This window comes from Olea europaea, chromosome 9 (genome assembly GCF_002742605.1).
Source record: "Olea europaea var. sylvestris chromosome 9, O_europaea_v1, whole genome shotgun sequence".
NCBI lineage: Eukaryota > Viridiplantae > Streptophyta > Magnoliopsida > Lamiales > Oleaceae > Olea > Olea europaea.
Window position 1 is genome coordinate 9,263,882 of NC_036245.1, and position 7,221 is coordinate 9,271,102.

Genomic DNA, 7,221 nt, shown 5'->3' on the forward strand with positions numbered 1-7,221 from the left:
TGCTTGTGTTTTATTATTGTGTATCATTGATTTTTGCATGCATCATATTTGTTTATTTGTTTTCTAGGTAGTTTAATGTATGTATGTTCGTGCAATTATTTATTTCGAATCAAAACCCACTACAAGTGTACTGTTCGTTAACAAGTAGTAAAATAGACTATAAGTCCAAGTATCGATCCCACGAGGATTGAATTAGTTCAAATTAATCTAATATGACCTTAACCGAAAAATGACAAGCAAACTGCGTTCTTGTAATTTAACTAACAAAATGTAATCGTTGATGCAATTATTGACTAAAGATTATACTAAGTTCAAAATAACTTGGATGCAATTTAACTAAAATTTTATAGAATTAATGAATGTTCTAACTCACTAGGATCACGAATCCCCAAGCAATACCCGTTCAATAGTTATTTATGCAAATTTGACACACAATTCCACAAAAGATGAATCGATATTCCTATTTTAATTTAGCAATCTCTCTCGAGCAATGCCAAACCTATCCCAATATATGATTCGACTATATTTCTATGACGAATACTAATATACCGACATGCATTATAATTCACGAATATCAATTGATTCACACAAGGCATAGAGATATATTTCTATCCTCTATCGGACCCTATAACGATTTATACTATGTCGAACCTATTTTCCTTCTTTCGAATGCATAAAATAGGTCACCACATTCATATAATCACGTGCACAATAATTATATGAAAATAAAAACGAAACAAATCAATCAATTCCAGAATTGGTGTTTACATACGTAAAAAATCAAAAACAATAATTAAACGTGGTATTACAAGGTTCATCGATCTCCTAGTAGTAATAAATTTAGCCTAACATGTCAAAAAGAACAAAACTTAAAAGTATTTGAAGAAACGACATCACCTGAATCAATATTCACTCCGATCTTCAATTGGGACAGTGTCTATCTCTTGCTTTCTCCCTTGTTTCTTCTTCAAAATCTCCCAAAAATATGTAAAAACGGCGTCCCCTTCGTTCTGGTCGAGTTTTTGTATTTATAGGACTCTAAAATTTTGTTTCCATAAGAGTTTCGGAAGAAAAAGGAAACCAAAATTTTCTTCAACTTTTTGTTCTATACGGTCACGTAGAAGGAATTTTTCACCCCTTTTTTCTTTCGGTATGGTACTATGCAACCGCATAGAAGATAATACTATACGGTCGCATAGTACTATCTACTATGGAGAAATTGCGTTTTGGTCCTCCAACTTGCATTCTTCACTTCTTAGCATCTTCTCTTCATTCTTTTCATTTCATCACCCCAAGGAATCGTCAATTTGGCAATTGGCCTAATTGATTTCTCGATTTGTTCATCGGATCAACCTCTAGATATTTGCACTTTTGGTCCCTGAACTTTCACTTTGCGTCACTTTAGTCATTTTTCGCGTCTTTTCTCCTAAATTTCACCCTGTTCATCGTTGTTTCCAACAATTCACAATTGTACAAGATTAAGTCACAATTCAATTATTTTGCTCGTATTTAAGTCATGTTTGTGACCTAAATAAGTGTGTAAATACACACTTATCAAACTCCTCAAACTTGAACTATTGTTTATCCTCAAACAAGATAGTGATTTAATTATGAACAAACATGGCTTAATACCCTGTTGTGGCTCAGGATTGGACTGAGTATTTAAAAATTTATCTGTGCAAACATGACATCAACCTCTACCTGTGAAATGCATACTTGATGTGTGTGTGTGAATTCATGCTAATGTATTGGGTTCATGATGAGTTTGAGTCCCGATCTCAAGTGGTCAAATGTATCCTTGCTCGCTCGAGAGATGCACAACCCTCCAAACTTATTATTATCACTAAATTATCCCGGGGTTGTATTTTAAAATTAGGAGTTTACATAATTGTAGTCCTCTCCCTCTCGTAGTTTGGATTAATCTCACTATCACAAGTTTACATTTCAACAAGTGAAGCCTCTCCCAAATTTGATTGCTTCGACACTCAAGATTAAACTATGTTACTTGCCTCACTTCAAAGGTATAGTTTCCTCAACCAAATGTCTAAAGGGCTTTTCTTCATGCTATTGTCTCTCTTTTTTGTTTTTGTTTTTTTTCCTCACTTTCCATTTTTTTTATATCATTTTCTCATTTGCTTTCTATATAACCCCGTTAGCGAGTTTTAGGCCGATGACTCCCAAACCAGTTCGCTTTAGGGCACCAGGTTTTAAACCCTTGCAGGCTTATTCACTCGAGTTATAAAGGCTCGATCAGATGACTTTTTATTAACCTCTTTCCCTCTTGCTTTCTATATGACCCTTTTAGCGAGTTTTAGGTCGGTGACTCCCAAGCCAGTTGATCTTAGTGCACCAGATTTTGAAATATCCTTACAGGCTTACTTGCTCGAGTCATAAAGGCATGAAAAGAAGTATCTTATTCGCTCAAATTTATTTTATGCCCTTGTTGTTCTAGACACTTAGTTTCCAAAATCAACCCCTAATTTAAGATTTTTACCTTATTTTCACCCTACTGGTCTAGGCAATCCACACAGTAAATTTCATGCACGGAGCCTCCACTCATCTCAACGCTTTCCTATAATAGCTCAACTATCACCAAACTGTCTTTAGGTAGTTTATGGTTTAACTCAATAGAGGGTTATCATTCTTTTCCTGCTTTATGCTCAAAATCCATTCATTCACCCAACATGTCGAGCATGAATAGCGTGCATAGATAATGTCAAGTGTTGCATCAACAAGTATCAGTTAGTCTAATTAACACCAGATCCAAGATTTTGTAGTTTAAACTAGTCCAATAATGACATCATAGCGAACGAGATTATTAAGCCCACACAAGTATGCATGAAGAGAATTAAAACAGACAGAATAGAATGCAAAAATAAAAAAAAATTAGCACTCATCATGCATACATTATGAAGTAATGGAAAATAGATAATAATGAACACAGATAAAGATTTAAAATTATGTCACACTTAGTTAATACATTGTCCTCAATTTAAGATTAACAAAAGATTAATGACAGAATTTTTAAGAATAAAATGAAGATGAAGAATCAAAATGGGATAAATAATACTCCCTTGATCAAAATGGTGGCTGGGAAGGAAAGCTGGGCCTGGTATCATCATTGCCAGGAAGAGAGGGAAGGCGAGACAAGATCTCCCTCAACATGATAGACTGTTGGGTCTGCTCCATCTGCATGGCCTAAACCCTTGTCTCCAAATTTCCTAGACGGTCCCAAGACTCATTCACCCGCTACTATATACCGTCCATCCGGCTAACGTACATGCCCAGACGCCCATCAAAGGTACTCATTTGTCGGCGTGCTGCGATGGATTCACTGCTGGCAGTGGATGTGAAGTTTCGTGCAGATGCCATATCTGTTTGCACCTGCTGAACTGTGGTAGTCAATGCCCCGAAGGATTGCTGAAGCTGCTGCATGTCTCGGCCGTGTCCAGTCATAGTAGCAAACATCTGTCGCAATAACTGGGTGTCTACGTCAACTGGTGGTGGTAGAGTCTGTGGCATTTCAAAGTCCGCAGCTACTTGTCCCTCTGCACCCTGTTGCTATCGCTGGCGCTCGTTTTTCAATTTCTACTAATGTTTAATCCTAGCGCGATCCTGGGCCTCGAGTGTGAGGCGTTTGATAAAAGGACTTGATTTCTCCGGTGTCTCCCCTGGCTGAACTTGTATGCCAACTGCTCTATAAATTCCACTCATCAGGCTCGGGAATATCAGTGATGTGTGTCTGTCACCCCATGCGCCTATAACGTGTATCTGATTGTAAATATAGGTGGCCAAGTCAATTTTGTTCCCCCGAACTTAGTGGTAAATAAAACCTGCCTTCTGATCGGTGAATGTCGTCCGATGGGAGATCGGCTCGATGTTGTGGCAGATGAATAACCAAAGGATGGCGATAGATGGAGTGAGGTCAATCTGATACTAATCAGCGGTAGGGAGCGGCCAAACATTTTCCTGTCCCAATAAAACTTCAGCCACTTCAACCCTGTTGAAATCATACGGGATTGGGACTCCATTTGTCCAGGTGAGATGATAGTAGTCATGTATTACCTCAGGTGAAAACATGATCCATTTGCCCCGAACCCAAGTCTGATGCAAATGGTCGGACCCCGGTGTGTCTATTTCAGCATTGAAATTTGCATAGAATTCCCGCACCAAGTTTTCATGGACGAGGTGTGGCCTTTCAATCACCTTCTCCTGCCCGCAGCTGTGGACGAGATAAACCAATTCAAAACCCGAGAAATCATCCAATTTAACTGGTCTTTCACGAATAAGCGCCCATTCCCGGATAACATTAGCATAACAGGCTGCTTGGTCGGAAGAAAGAAAATGCCTGACTCCCCCTTCGGGTTCCCTAGTCCGGGCTGTGCCAAATGTGGAACCAACTTTTTCCTTTCCCTTTGATGTACGCTTTGGGGGCATCCTGCAAAGTTAAAGATACAGTAGTCAGTAAACTATAGGAATGAAAATGATAAGAAGAATGAGGTAAGCGAGATAAATAGTTTACAAACCCCCCAAACTTGTTTCAACAAGCATATAGAGTATCATGGTGTGTTCGTATCAAAATATGATAAAGAGGGATGTGTAAAGAGAATGCTGAGGTGAAAAATTGGAAAGATAGGCCACAACAAACACATGTAAAAAAAATCATATCCATGACCGAGTATGCATGTTCGGCCCCGGACATCGTCGAGAAATATCGATATTCCCCCGGGTAGGGTCCGGGCATATGAGAGTATTCAGTGAGATCTACCACATATTCAAATTTCAACACAAATGGACTTTGTTTGATATGCTAATTAATAGTGGAAAGTGTGGGACGTAGAGTGCCGTGACATGCTATGTGCTTTTGCGTTGCAAGGTAGAAGGGATGTGATACACGGTCGTTCAAGTGGTTGTGAATGTGGTAGCACTCAAATGTCAAGAAAACATGCTCAAGAACATCCAAGGAAGGTAAAAGAACAAGTTACACACAAACATAGGTCCAAACAACTAAAATGAATGAGGTGACGTGAACCTAACACGTGTGTGAGTGGTTCGTGCGTGAGTGTGTCGAGCTCAATTTTGATGGCAATTGGGCTTCACATATATGGGAATGCATGTACTCGAAATGTCCAGTGCAGAATTGCGCAAAATGTAACTCAATTGTCACATAGCCAGTTCACCGAACACGTAGCATGCAATATTGAAAAAGAGCCTACACAATACCAAAGTGACAATGTTCCACCAATCCCCACACAAACCAAATGTAACATACACCAAACCAACGAAAAGCATTGCCCACCCTCCACAATCAGGTTTAAATAGCATATTCTCATGGTGAAACAAATTAGAGAAGACATATGCATAGAAGGAGAAAAGTGGAACGTACCTAGACTTCGCACGGGATGCGTGGAATGTTGATTGATGGAGTAAATGGGGTGGGGAGTCGAATGAAGCTCGGCGTGTTGATGGGTGTAGAAGAGTGGTGAGAATGGTGTGGAAGTATTGCCCCTTTTATTCTCAGCAACTATCTATGCGGTCGCATAGACATTATGTCTATGCGATTGCATAGACAATTTTTTTTAACACTGAAATGCAAAGAAAAATATTTTCTTCATAAAATTTATATTATTATTATTTTGTTTTTTAAAAAAAAAGCGTGAACCGTGCTCCCAAACACCCAACATCGTTTCAACCTCAACTACCATGTGTGTATTGCCTAGAAAATTATGGGGATGATAGTTCGATCCAAGTAACATTCATGAACAATCGATGACCCTAAAAAAATGCAAATGCAGAAATGAAATAATTTTAAAAATGTGGAAAATAAGCTAATAAAAGGATACAGTGGGTTGCCTCCCACTCAGCGTTAGCTTATAGTCGATAGCTCGACTATACCGTGTTGCTTCATTTTGATGGGCGAAGATGAACGGTAGACTTTTCCTTTGAAAAATCACCACCCCAATAGTGTTTCAGACGCTATCCATTGACTTTGAATGTCCCCTTACTATTGTGAGTGATCTCAACTGCTCCGTGTGGAAAAACCTGTGTAATAGTATACAGACCAGACCACCTCGATCGCAGTTTTCCTGGAAACAGCTTAAGCCTAGAGTTGTAGAGTAGTACTTTCTGCCCCCACCATAAATTCACGCCTCTGAATGTGCATGTCATGCCATTTCTTGGTGCGCTCTTTGTAGATTCTTGAATTCTCATAGGCTTCCATTCTGAGCTCATCCAGCTCATTAAGTTGTAGGAGACGTTTTTCACTCGCAGCCTTCAAATCCAGATTCAATTTCTTCATTGTCCAGTAAGCGTGATGTTCTATCTCAAGAGATAAGTGGCATGCTTTCTCGAAAACCAGTCGGTATGGTGACATTCCTATAGAGGTCTTGAATGTAGCTCTATAGGCCCACAAGGTGTCGTCCAATTTCTTAGACCAATCCTTTCGTGATGAACTTTCTATGACTTCAAGTATTCGCTTTAATTGTCTATTGGACACTTCTACCTATCCACTGGTTTGGGGATGATATGCAATGGCTATACGATGTTTAACGCCATATTTAGCCAACAATTGTTCAAATTGACGATTGCAGAAATGTTTGCCCCCGTCACTGATTATAGCCATCAGTGTTCCAAAGCGGGTGAAAATATGTTTCTTTAGAAACTCAATCACCACCTTCCCATCATTGGTAGGCAGTGCAACGGCCTCTACCCACTTTGATACGTAGTCCACAGCCACTAATATGTATTGATTAGAGAAGGATGGGGGAAATAGCCCCATGAAGTCGATCCCCCCAAACGTCGAATAGTTCCACCTCTAGGATATTATTCAAAGGCATTTCATTTTTCCTGGATATATTTCCGGTGCGTTGACATCGGTCACACCTTTTCACGAATTCAAAAGCATCTTTAAATAGTGCAGGCCAATAAAAACCGGATTGAAGGATCTTCGCTACTGTTTTTGAAGCACCAAAATACCCTGCATATGTAGATGAATGACAATGTTCTAATATCAAAGGCACTTCTTCCTCAGGTATGCAGCGACGAACAATTTGATCTGCACCCCGCCTGTATAGGATGGGATCTTCCCAGAAATAATATTTCAATTCAGAGAAAAATTTCTTCTTCTAGTGACTGGAGTAATCAGGTGGCATGATAGATCTGGCTAAGTAGTTAACGATGTCTGCATACCAGGGTGCTTCTCCCAAACCAAAAATTTGTTCA